Raw genomic sequence first — 13,081 nt, 5'->3', positions numbered from 1 at the left:
GTGAACTTGATGGCTGTGTTAGTGACAGTGTAACCAATAATAAGCCCCTCTAGATTTTTTTGTTAACTATCACCAGACCCATCTAATTCATTTCACCTGTTTGATCATGAGGAGTCCTAATTTTATCAACTATTACAATTGCATCCTTATTTAACCTCAAGATGGGAGTCATTCCTAGCTAGCCCCAAGAACTCAAATCACCATGAGAGGGAGGGCTATTGCAGTGACAGTGACCACCATCCTCAGGCCTTACAGAGCCAGAGTCCAGAGTCCAACCAGAGGCATTTCCAGATTGAATCTTCTTAGGACTAATCAAGTAAAAACAGTATAGAAGATCTATATTTCATTACCAACAGAAAATCAAACTTTCCATGAATTATAGCATTGTTGAATTTTCTAGCCACTATGGATATGATAATTACATGGATGTCAGCTTTTCAGTCATTGAACTTTGAGATAAGGGATCTCGTTCTGGAGATCATTGGAGTAGTTGATTGATGCTGGGTCCAAACCATGGCTGTTGGACTGTTGGCTGTTGCTACGTCCCATCTGCTCTTGTGCACTTGCTATGCCCTGTGCTGTATGCAACCCATGTTAGGCCTTAGGGTCATCTCCCTTACAATTTTCATCTTGGCCCAACAGTACCATGGATCCCTTTCAGAATCGAGGGCTGTTCCATTCAGGGGCCCTGATTGTGTTCTTTGCCCAATACCACCATTAATGGCTGTACCCTTCACCTTGCCCCACTAGTCTAGTATTGGAGAGAGAGAGAGAGAGAGAGATTGCAAAAAACCTTGTCTAGATGCGATTATAGAGCTCTGGACCATGCACTGTGGGTGAGATGGGAGTAAAATCTTGTGGGAAAACAATTGTGTAACTGCATCAGAGCAAAACCATATGAATTGACAATGGCATCACCAATTTATTTCAATTCTAATAACACCCACATTCACTGCACTTAATGTCATTTGGTCCCACCAAATACTGAACCCTCAACTCAAGCAGATCCAGCAATTGAATAAGAAGTGGTCCTTGTTAGACACGAATTCCCTCCAAGTCCTAGTTGATGGATGACAACACATTTTTGGGTAGGCACATTCTTTTGAATCATGTTCAATTTGAATGAATGTTTCATTAATGATTAGGCCTATTCACGGGCCGGGTTCAGGCCGTGTTTGGAATGGACTTTACCACTTAGTAACAGAAAATGCCCAGGCCTGAGCCCATGAAACCTAATATACATGATGCAATATCTTAGTTTTATCTTCTAATTCTATTTTTTTTTTTTAAATTGCTCCTATTCAATCACACATTTTGTACATCAAAAATATTGCTGCCCAACATACAATTATACACTTAAAGTTCAAAAAAAAAAAATCATACATAAAATATGAAGGTAAAATAATAAATTAATAATAACAATTCAAGTTATTACCTAATACCTACTACTAATATATATATATATATATATATATATATATATATTTACTATTATTTATAATATTATTATGCTTGGGCCAGGCTTATTTAAGAAGTCCAGCATGGCCCAAAAATTAATTGGGCTTAATACTTATCACCCGAGCCCAAGCTAACCAACCTTAAGATGGGCCTAAATCAGGCCACGTCGGGAAAGCCACTGGGCTACCGGCCCATGAACAACAAGTCTATTTATGATTGTCCCTACCATTCACTAAAGGGGAGTCATGCAGCATGGGAATTTTTATTTTTCTCATTTCTAAAAATGCTACATCAGCAATGAATGACAATGTCTTCTCAAATTTGTTTTCTCAAAAAGAAAACGAAACCCAAAAACATTTTCAGTGTGTTTCGAGAAAAATAAGATTTTTCAGTAATCTATTGAACCACAACACTGAAAACACTTTTGGTTACAGTTTTTGGAACTAATTTAAAGCTATGATGGATAGACTATAGAGGACATGCATCAAATCAAAATACATTTTACACTTAAATTTTAGGGGTTTAGAGTTAAATTTTAGGGTTTAAGGTTTAAAATTCAGGATTTAGATATTAAAATCAAGAGATGTCAGGGACTTTTGTCCAACCATGATAGGAGCAAAGTAAAGTCCCTAAAAGACTGTCTGAAAACAGCTGCAGTGCCTGAACTGAATGACTTGTGTTGTGACTGTTGCCTTTTAATAGATAAATTGGTTATATGATAAAATATACCAGAGTATGTAAATCAACCCAACATGTAATTCAGCCATTCAGAATTTGCAACCTACTCAGAGACCTATTCATTGAATTTAGCTACTTCAGACATTATCAAACAGTTCCTCAGTTTTCTATGTCTCCTAGCAAATCTACATCGATAGACATATCTGATTACATTACACAAAAAGTAGCATCAGCCAATTAATTTGTATCCGGGTTCTTTTGGCTCATCCAATTACACTGTCAATGTGAGCTTGTCTTGTACCATCAGTTACATGCCAAGAGAAGAGGGTTATGTTGACAGCCGACATTAAAACTTTTGTTAAACTCTTGTGATCATGAACCCTGATTTGTGCTTATTATAGAGTGTTCTTAGAGGTGTACAACGGCACGTGGGCCATGTTAGGCCTAGCATGATGGTTTGGGCCTAGCATGTTAGGCCTAGCATGATGGTTTGGGCCCAACACTATAGAAATATCTCCATCTTTACCCATCAGTGATAAATAACATTATAGTGACCAAAATACCCTTCCTAATAAAAAAAGCTAACTAGTTTTTAGGGTATTTTGGGCAATTGAATTGTTTTCAATTCCAATAAAATAGCCTTATCCTCCACCATTTTCATCACACTAATTCAACAATTCTCTTAATCTCTTCTTTATTTTTCATACTCTCTCAAGTTTCAATATCCCATTCTCTCAAATTCTCAATCTCTCATATTGTCATACATTCTCTAAACTCTAATTGACTAATCCTCCAATTCTTAACTTTATTGAAGTTTCAACAAGAATAAGGCTTGCTTAACTAGCTTAAGTATCTCAAGTTAACAATTTGGGAGGTTTGGACTCTTAGAATTGAAAGGCCTCAACTATTAAAATCATGTTGGGGTTTCGAACCGGTAATCTGGGTAAGTCCAATTAAATTAACTTATTTTTTTAGAATTTAAAAAAATGGCTAGCTCCTCCCGAAACCAATTCCCAACATGTTCAATGCTGACGATATTCAGTCACAACATGATAGTGTTAGCACCGATATGGATGCTATTGATATTGATGGAACTTCCACCCTTAGTACTAATACTAGGGGAAAGAAAAAGAGGACCTCTAGGTTGATTAGCCTAGTTTGAAAAATATTTAAAGTAGAGGATGTTAAGGAGAAGGGAAAAAAAGTTATTTGCCAAAAATGTAGGAAAATCTTTAGCTATTGTAGCAAGGGTGGTACTAGCCATTTGGTCAAACATTTGCTTACCCATGAGAAAGAAGAAGAAGAAGAAGAAGAAGGGAAAGAAACAACATAAACACAAATTGGGCAGGGAGGGGGGTTGGTACATTTAAATATTCTCAAGAAAAAATGAGACAAGAATTAGCAAAATGAATTGTACATGCTAAACAACCATTTTTGTTAGATGAAGATACTAAACTTGAAAAATGATTACGTAATTCTGCAAATCTACAATTTAAAAAAGTTTCTAGGAATACTATTAGATCAGCTGCTTTAAATTTTTTGTATTCATATAAAAAAATTAATTTATATGTTACCAAAGCTTAATTCCAAAGTTGCAATTACTTATGTTGTTTGGATTTCTAAATTTAACATAAGTTATATTTGTGTTATTAGTCATTTTATTGATGAAAATTGACTTTTAAATAAAAGAATTTTAAGTTTTACTAAGCTTGATTAGCCACATACTGACCCAACTATTACTGTAAGCATTTTAAATACTTTACATGCTTCTATAATTCACAATATATTATTTTCTATTAGTTTTGATAATGCTAGTAATAATGATTCAACAATAAATATTTTAAAATCTCAATTAAAACCATGTTTAAATGGTAAATTATTCCATATTATATGTGCATGCCACATCTTAAATTTATGTACTCAAGATGCTTTAAATATTATTTCTACTCATATTTCTAAAATTAGAAATTATATTATATATATATTAAAAGTTATGGAGCAAAGAAACAAGAATTTAAATATTTATGTCAAAATTATGGTTTAACATATAAACATTTTATATTAAATCTTAAACATAGATGGAATTCTACCTATGCTATTTTAGAAAGTTGTATTTCTCACAAACAAATACTTAGTGATATTTATAATGCAAAAATGCCTACTGATATTATATTTGAGGAAGACTAGTTAATGACAATTTGTATAAGATGTTTTTTAAAATATTTTTTATGATGCAACTAATGAATTATCAGGTATTTATTATCCAATGAGTTGTAATTTATGTTACCAATTAATGGTGATTAGTGATTGTTTTGCAAAATATAGAAATAACCCACAATTTAAAAGTATTGTTGAAATAATGGAAAATAAATTTAAAAAATATTGGGAGAACATTTCTCCTATTTATTGCTTAGATACAATATTAGATCCTAGGATTAGGAAAGATGGTTTAGATATTTTACTTAAAACATATTGTGAAAATATGAATATTGAAATTGAAAATAAAAAAAGAAGAAATTAATAGTTTATTATTTGAAATGTATAGTTTATGTGAATCTGAAATAATAGAAAGTAATTCTACATGTTGTTCAACTGCATCTTCCACTTTTGAACTTGAGCCCAGCAGTAGAAGAGAAAAACTTTTTTATTTAATAAGTAGAAGGCAGAAATCCGCTACCTCGACAACAAGTTCATTTACTAAACTTAATTTTTATTTACAAACAAATTTTTCTACTTTAGGTGATTGAACAAATAATTTGATATTTTAGCCTGGTGAAGTGAACATTCAAAAAATTATCCGATTCTCGCCGCCATGGCACGTGATCTATTAACCCCTCCGGTGTCTACAATTCCATCGGAGTCTTGTTTTAATGCAGGTACTAGGGTGTTGGATGACAAGAGAAGCTGCATGAATGATTAAAGTCCAGAGATGTGAATCTACTTTAAAATTTAAAGATTGGTTGGATGCTAAAGATAGATTACATGACAAATGAGGGTATGACACTACACCCAATATTTCACCAGAAACAGATGATGAAAGTCATAAACAATAAGAGAAAATAAAAAAAATGATAAAGTCAATATTTTTTGTATACTCACTCAATAGTTGTATAGCATTTTTTCAAATTATTATAAAATTTGAATTTTATTTAATTTATTTGCTACTTTTTAACAATGTAATTTTGTATTTTCAATTTGTAACTACATTGTATTTTTTTTTATTTTATTAATTTATTCCATTTTTCAATTTTCATATTTTATTCATCCAAGTATTCAACCATTGCATGCTTTGTAATTTGTATCATTCAAATTTAAATGAAATAAAATTCCTATTTTTCTTCCAATTTGTTATTCCATTCTTATTTGGTTAAGTATTTTTTCATTTATTTGCTAGATTTCTCATTTCTTATTTTTGAAATAGTTCCCAAAAGAAAGTTAAATATTTTAGTTTTACTTAGCAAAGAAATAAAAAAAATCAAAAAATGTCAAAAAAAAAACAAAAGAAGTAAAAAAACTAGTCTAGCCCGATTTAGCCCACACCCGAGACCCGGCTTGTGTCCTAGCCTGATAGGACCCAGGCCCACGGCATGGCCTACAGTCCACCCAACCGAGGCTTGAGGCATGACACGGGCCTACACGGGCTTGGATCGTGGGCCGTGCCGGGCCGATCCCTCAAGTTATCCCAGGGGAAGGTGACACGACCCAAAATGGCCCATAGGCTGGCACGACACAAACCACACTTTGCGCGGACTACCCATAGGCCATGCCATACTGGCCAGGCACGGCCTGTTTTACACCTCTAGGTGTTCTTAAGGCATTGTAAATGATGCAGGATTCATATAGCTGAGCCATATGGTTTGAACAAGCCTCGATGATCATGATGATAACGAGTTTTGCCCATCCAAATGGATATTATTAACTAGAATAGTAATTGATTGTGAACATTGGATATTATTAAATTGATTCTTCTCATTGCATATTATTATCTCATTGGATATTACTAACTAGTATAGTAGTTGATTCTTCTCATAATTTGTTATAATTTTGCACTTAAGGTTCAAGGCTTTTGGAAGGAGTATAAATACAGATGTGTAGAATGTAAAATCTTACATTTTTATTATTTTGTATGTATTTGTACTATACATATTTGTATTTGTACTCTTTTTAAACTGAGCCTTTTAAGGCTTAGTTGGAAAGAGTACAAATACAAATATATACAGTGCAAATACATACAAAATAATACAAAATACAAGGTTTTATACTCTATAAATTTATATTTGTGGGTCAATTTGGAAGAAGTATAAATACAAATATGCACAATGCAAATGTATACAAAATAATACAAAATGCATGAATTTACACTCTACATGTTTATAGTTTTATACTCCTTCCAAACTGAGCCTAAAAATAAAAACTTTAGATGATGATATTATAATAGTCACCCGTGATTCTGAAGTTATGCCATTTTATCTCGCTTTTAAAGTGGATGAATTTTGATTTAGAATAATAAAATTTTCAGACAAGTGAAAGGTTGTGGGGCAGGCTTAACTAGTATCCATATGGTGGCTCTTTACATAATCACCACTGTGCTAAGAACACAGATTTCTTTCTCTAGTTGCCAATAATATGTTGAAAATAGATCTCTTTTTATAACCAGTGTTGAAGACTGGGGACTATCAATATTAATTGGGGAAAGGGCTAATATAAGGTATGGTATAAGGTTGGTCTTAGTTGGGGCATTGAACCTATTTCCAATTCATAGGGTTTGTTATTAATAAGGGGTGTAATGAAGCCAAGTCGAATTGATTGTTAGGTGATTCGAGTTCGATTTGACTTAGGCCCCATTTCCTTTTCGGTAAGTTATTTATCTGGGTAAATGCAGTTACCTGGATAAATTTTTCTGGGAAATACTTACTCGGCTAAGTGCATTTACTCATGTTCTTTTGTTTCTCATGTAAATAAGGCAATGACCATTTTAGTCATAAAAATCCATAATTAAAATGGGCATTTTTGTCCCATTCAAGTGTTGGCAACTTCCCCCCTAGGTGGGAAAGTTATTTACCCACCTAGGAGATGGGTATCATTTACCTAGGAAAATAAACTTTCCCTGCCCCCACATAAATATGAAAAAAGAACATGGGGTTCTTGGTCAATGGGAACCAAAATACCATTGACCAACTTCCCCCCCCCCCCCCCCCTCAAAATCCAAAAAAAGAATGCCCCCTTAAAAGTTTGGAACTCGAAATTTGATTGAATTTGATGGAGTTTTGAGTTTCCTACTCAAACTCAAATATAGTATCGATTCGACTGACTTAACTCAATTTTAAATAAATTAATGTTATAAATAAAAATATATTAGGAAACTTAATTATTTATTAATATACATTATAAAAAATATATTAAAATTAATATTTTAATATATACATGATTAGGTTCGCGAGCCACTCAAGCCAAGTGTTATGAAACTCAAACTCAACTCCGACTAACTCCATATTCAACTTAAACTCGATTATCTGCAAGCGAGCCGAACTAAAAAAAATGCTTAAACATTTCCCCAAAAACCAAATTTTGAAAAAAAAAAGGTATTTCTGCTTTATTTAAGTACTAATATGTCTCTGCCGATAAACAGAGACGTATCAATACTTTAAACCATGCATGGCGGAAGTGGGTGAATCATATATGGAAGAAGCCAATGCTTTCCCTTACTAATTTTCTGAGAAGCCAAACACAGCATAGTCGACCAAATTAAGAACATTTTCCCTTGCACTAATTTTCATTGTGGTCCAGGTCCTATAGCCGCACATCGCATCTGGGCCTACTGATCCAACAATTCACCCAACTTGATTGACTCATTGGACCAGACTTTTTCCTTTTTGTAACTATGGTTTGAGGCTACTGGGGTGATGGGTCAACAGGTTCAACCATCTAATCCGGTCCAGTCTCAGAAAACTGTAGAAAATCCGAGTTGAACCACTGTAAACATGGTGTTATTAACCCAAGTACTCCTTGAGCTTTTTGTCCTTCAATGCTTTGTGATGCTATTAGCTTAAGGCCAGTTTCCAGCTTGACGCTTAATAAAACAGCTACAGGTTAGGACATGTCTTCAGACCCATACCCTCTTTGTGTGAAGGTTAGGGTTAACATTGATTCATTGATTGATGATTGATGGCTGTTTATCTACTATTCTCTAGGTGTCAAACCAGCAATGAAACAGTATTCTTGATCTTGACGGTAAACAAATTAGGGAACATGGTAGGAAAAGAATTTGGGAGTTGTGACACAAATCTGACTTTCAGATCAGCTGATTTAAGTAGGATTGGTTCAATGTTGGTCCCAGCTAAATGTTCAAATTGGCACGAATTCAGGTTGGAAATGTTCAATTTGACTATCGAGCTTCCAGTCGAGTTCAAGTCTAGCATATAGGTTTGATCGTTAGCTGAACCAAACTCAAATAGTATAAATCATGGTTTGTGAAGATCGTGTGCCTAATCAACTTTATATATATTGAGTTTTTATAAGCCAAACCAAATACAAACAAACATGTGAGCTTTTGAATCATTGAGCTTGAGCCCAAACTCGAAATAAATAAATCTATTCATTAAGCACAGGCTCAGTTTGAAAAAAGCACAAGTACAACACAAATGCATACAAAATATTACAAAATACAAAGTTTTGTATTTTACATATTTGTACAAATAATCAATATAAAAACAGTGTCTGAGAATTGTTAATTTAACTTAATGAACATTAACACGAGTAACAAGGTTTATTTGATATGAGTTAGAAGGTTTGTTTAATATATGCCTTCTTATAAAATTATTGTTCTTTTTTGGCTCCCCATCAAGGTATAGTTGTACTGTTGAAACACTTGTGTGGGGATTTATAGTAGGGCTTTTAACAGTATCCCATTGTCCAAATTTGAATTCCAAGGGCGACCCAAATTCAAATGGATATGACCTAGTTCGATTTGATACTTATATACTTAAAATTTACATTGTATTTATAAAATTGGTTTGGATGCACTTTTGATAGGTTTACAATAGCACTGCAACTTGAACAGGCTCAGCTTGAGCATTTGCAAAAATTTGAATGGGCCGTGCCAGAGGGCCCAGGCCCAGGCCCTATGCTGTATAAGCCCTTCAAGTCAGGGTATTAAATTTGCACCCTTATACAAGCATCAATATATTTTGGCCCATTTAGAGTTTGTGTCTTAATTATTGCCCACAATGAATCTTGTGCAAGTGATACACCCACAAAGTGTGGTGTTTTAAACTATGTTAGTTGGTGGTGTTTGGGATACTTGATGCACCCTTATCCACAAAACCTTTCTCTCTCTCTCTCTCTCTCGTGTGTGTGTATGCATTTGATATAAATTCAAGTTCCCCTTAGAATACTAGGTGGAGTTCGGATCTTCTGCCCACAAGAACCTTGCCCATGTCTACCCACATAATATCAGTCACACATGAGGGGCATTTCATTCTCATACTCTTACATAGTATTATGCATGGGGAGATGTTTCTAATGCAGAAGATCCGGATTCATAGGTAAATGTAAATAAAATTCTTGTGTGCAGAAGATCCGGATTCTACCATGGGTGATTATAGATTCATAGTTTTCTTATTTCTCTTTTTCTATTTGTTTGAAAATTGGTCGGTTTGTTTTTTATCTACTCTGTCAATCTGAATAAGGAAATTTGTTTGAAGAACTTGCTCTACATATTCTGGATGTGACAATTCACTTTCGAAATTAGACCACCTATATTTATCTGTCGAATAAGGATTTAAAACTAGGGTTATTATCTAAAAACTTTCCTTCACATTTCCTCATTTCTCATATAAGCAGGATTGAGTCAAACGTAGCGATGGGGGGGGGGGGGCTTAATTATGTCTTCTTAAGACTAAACAGATTCTCTCTCTTCATTCAACTCAGTTTATATTTCTCGAAATTAAAAGAATTTCTATATTTGAATTTCATACATTAACCCTTAATTAATAGTTCTCCATATATGGAGACAAGTGAAGCCCTACCATGTGCACTCAAAGTGTGAACACAGACCTTTCAATTTCCTGAAGTCTATCCAATTTGGCATTGATATTGGATTCAAATCCCATCTTGACCAACAATAGTTAGGAAGGTTCATAGTCCACAATTGAACTCATCCACCCACTTTAATCCAAAGTGTGGTATTTACCCATTTGGATAGTCTGAAGAATACAAATGGTTGATGCAAACTTTGATTTGGGGCAGAACCTTTCATTGGAAAATAACCATAAGACATCAAATCTGCTGTTTTCTACCACTTTTATATAGTACTTCTGACCTAAATCTACACTCAAGTGGATTTGAAAGTTCTACTCTCTCTCTCTCTGAGGTTATGTTTGTTTTGAAGGAAAAAGTAGGGAAATCTATACAAGTTTTGTAAAGGTTTTTCTATCTTTTCCTTTCTTTCCTTACTTTTTCCTTCAAACCAAACACTTAAAGGATAGTTATGGGTTTTATGTAACATGGATAGTGTGCAAAAAATTGATGAGGTTGCCCCAAAAGCAATTTATAATACTAGTGTCTGAATACATCCCATGCTAAATACATGCCATGCATATGTGCAACCAAGTATTAACCCCATATATGATATATAGTATTTAGATTTAACTTTTATGACCTATGAGGAATCTAGGGCAAGTATTCTCTTTATATGGTATAGATAAAATAAAACCCCTCTTAATAATTTTTCCAAAAAACTTATAATCCTTATCAATGTTTTAAAACCCAGATTTGAGGATGAGTTACTTTTTTTTTCCTTTGGGTTAACAGAGCTGCAAATGGATTGGATCAAATGAGATATAGGTAGATCCAAATTTACTTCGTTTTTATTTGGATTTGAATAAAATCTTATTTATATCAGAGTGAAGTTGAATTTCAATTTCAATTGAATAATGAATGACATTTATAAATTGAACTAAAAAATTATCAAAATATTATATATTATTAATAAATAATGTAAAAATGATTGCAATATTATACATATGAACAAAATATATTAAAAATAATTTGTAAAAACTTGAACTAATAAAATTACAACATTCAAATTAAAAAAAACATGCAATGTCAGCAAAATGTTGAGTATGGAATGTTACATTAAGGCTGTGTAAGTAGATGTATGTCTTATATTATATTATGTCTTCATGTATGCATATGCTTATATACATACTAATTTATACTTCAGTCTTAAAGGAGATTAGATGTAATCTGTTTCAAATTGTTTAGATAACGAGGGGGAATTGAGAAAGAGTTTACTTTCGGATATGCTCACAACAAAAGCTGTTCCAACACGGCATCTACATGATCTGTGTCTGCAATCTCACCATGAGTCCGGGACCTATCATGTCTGTGATGTGTGGACATAGATTATGTTGGAACGTGTTGGAACATTATTTTGTTGTGAGCAGATCCGAACTGGATTGTAGTGGAGAGTAGTCCCACATTTCAACCGTGACTATATTTCATGTTGTAAGTTGTGTGAGTAGTAGATTCATATTCCTTCTTAAAAGTTTTTTAGAAAAGAAAGATGGAGGATATGTAGGAAATTGGATATTTGTATAGGGTGGGAGTATGGTTTTTTGAATTGTATTTTTTAAATTCATTAATCATCATTATAATATCTTGAATCATGGTTCAAATATGGTTTTTTTTTATTATTTTTCTCTTTTTCTTGTAATGCCATCAATCTCTATAATTGGTTTGGGAAGAGTGTAAATACAAGCTAAGTTTAGAAATATCATATACAAGGTTTTGCATTGAATATATTTGCATTTTTGCTCTTTTCAAGCTAAGCCTAAATTGATATTTATAAAAAAAAAAAAAAAAAACTGTAAATGATTAACACAGTGATGGAATCTAACATCAGTGCAAAGCTGATGTTCCCTCCTACACGTCAAAATGCACATACCATTCAACTACTTATCATATGATGGAATCTAACATCAGTGCAAAGCTGGAAGCTACCAGTCCAACTGCTTCCTATCCACTATCAAGACTTGCCATTTTTCTTTTATAGTCTTTCTCTTTTTTCTCCTTTCTTCCCTTTTCCACCTTTTGATTCCTTGTCCTAGATTAGGTGATCAGGGGCTAGAGCTAGTATTTCTAGAGCACTTGTTTGAAGAAAGGCTTGTTAGGTTGTCCATTGAGAGTCCAGATCTGTTGACCACAAAACGCTGTGCATAAGACCCTATAGCCATACATAAAAAATATGTCTTGTATTGTATGTTGTAATGATCGAGCTTGAATCTGGTCTAACACATGGTCCCAACAAGCCATTATTTGCAGCCATGAATTGGGAATATCTCACCATGTACGCTTGTTGTGATGTTGCTAATTGGATCTAATGTTTTAAAAATTGATTGGAATCTGGATACTAGTTTTTGGGTCGATGGTTTGATCGTCCAGTTTGAATGGACGGCCCATTCTGATAAAAAATAAAAATAATTAAAATAAAAACAGCCAAAAACCGTTAAACGGGCTGAATAAATCAATGGTTCGATTGCTTGAATTAACAGGTCGTTGACCAATTCAACAATTTTTTGCCAGGGACTAGGTATAGGATAAAACAGAACTAGTTGCCTGGATGATTCTCGGGCCAAAACAGTCTGACCATCCGGGTCAATGACGGTTCGAAAACATTAATCAGACCCATGTATGTGTTGGGACCAGATTCAGATTATGATGTAATTCATGGGGAGATGATTCCTATGCATGGCTGCAGCATCGAATTTGTGCAGAGGATGTGACCGGCATTTTATAGTCAACAGATCTGAACTTGTTAGTTGTGTGACCATGTTCAGAGAATTAGGTTTGGACTTATACTGTTTGGATGCATATGGGCTGCAGAAGAATTAGGTTTGCACTAGATAATTCTTTAGGGAAAGTAAGTTTACTGAAGCCAATTTCC

This window comes from Nelumbo nucifera, chromosome 5 (genome assembly GCF_055504915.1).
Source record: "Nelumbo nucifera cultivar China Antique chromosome 5, China Antique-T2T, whole genome shotgun sequence".
Lineage (NCBI taxonomy): Eukaryota > Viridiplantae > Streptophyta > Magnoliopsida > Proteales > Nelumbonaceae > Nelumbo > Nelumbo nucifera.
Note: the sequence above shows the minus strand (reverse complement) of the source record.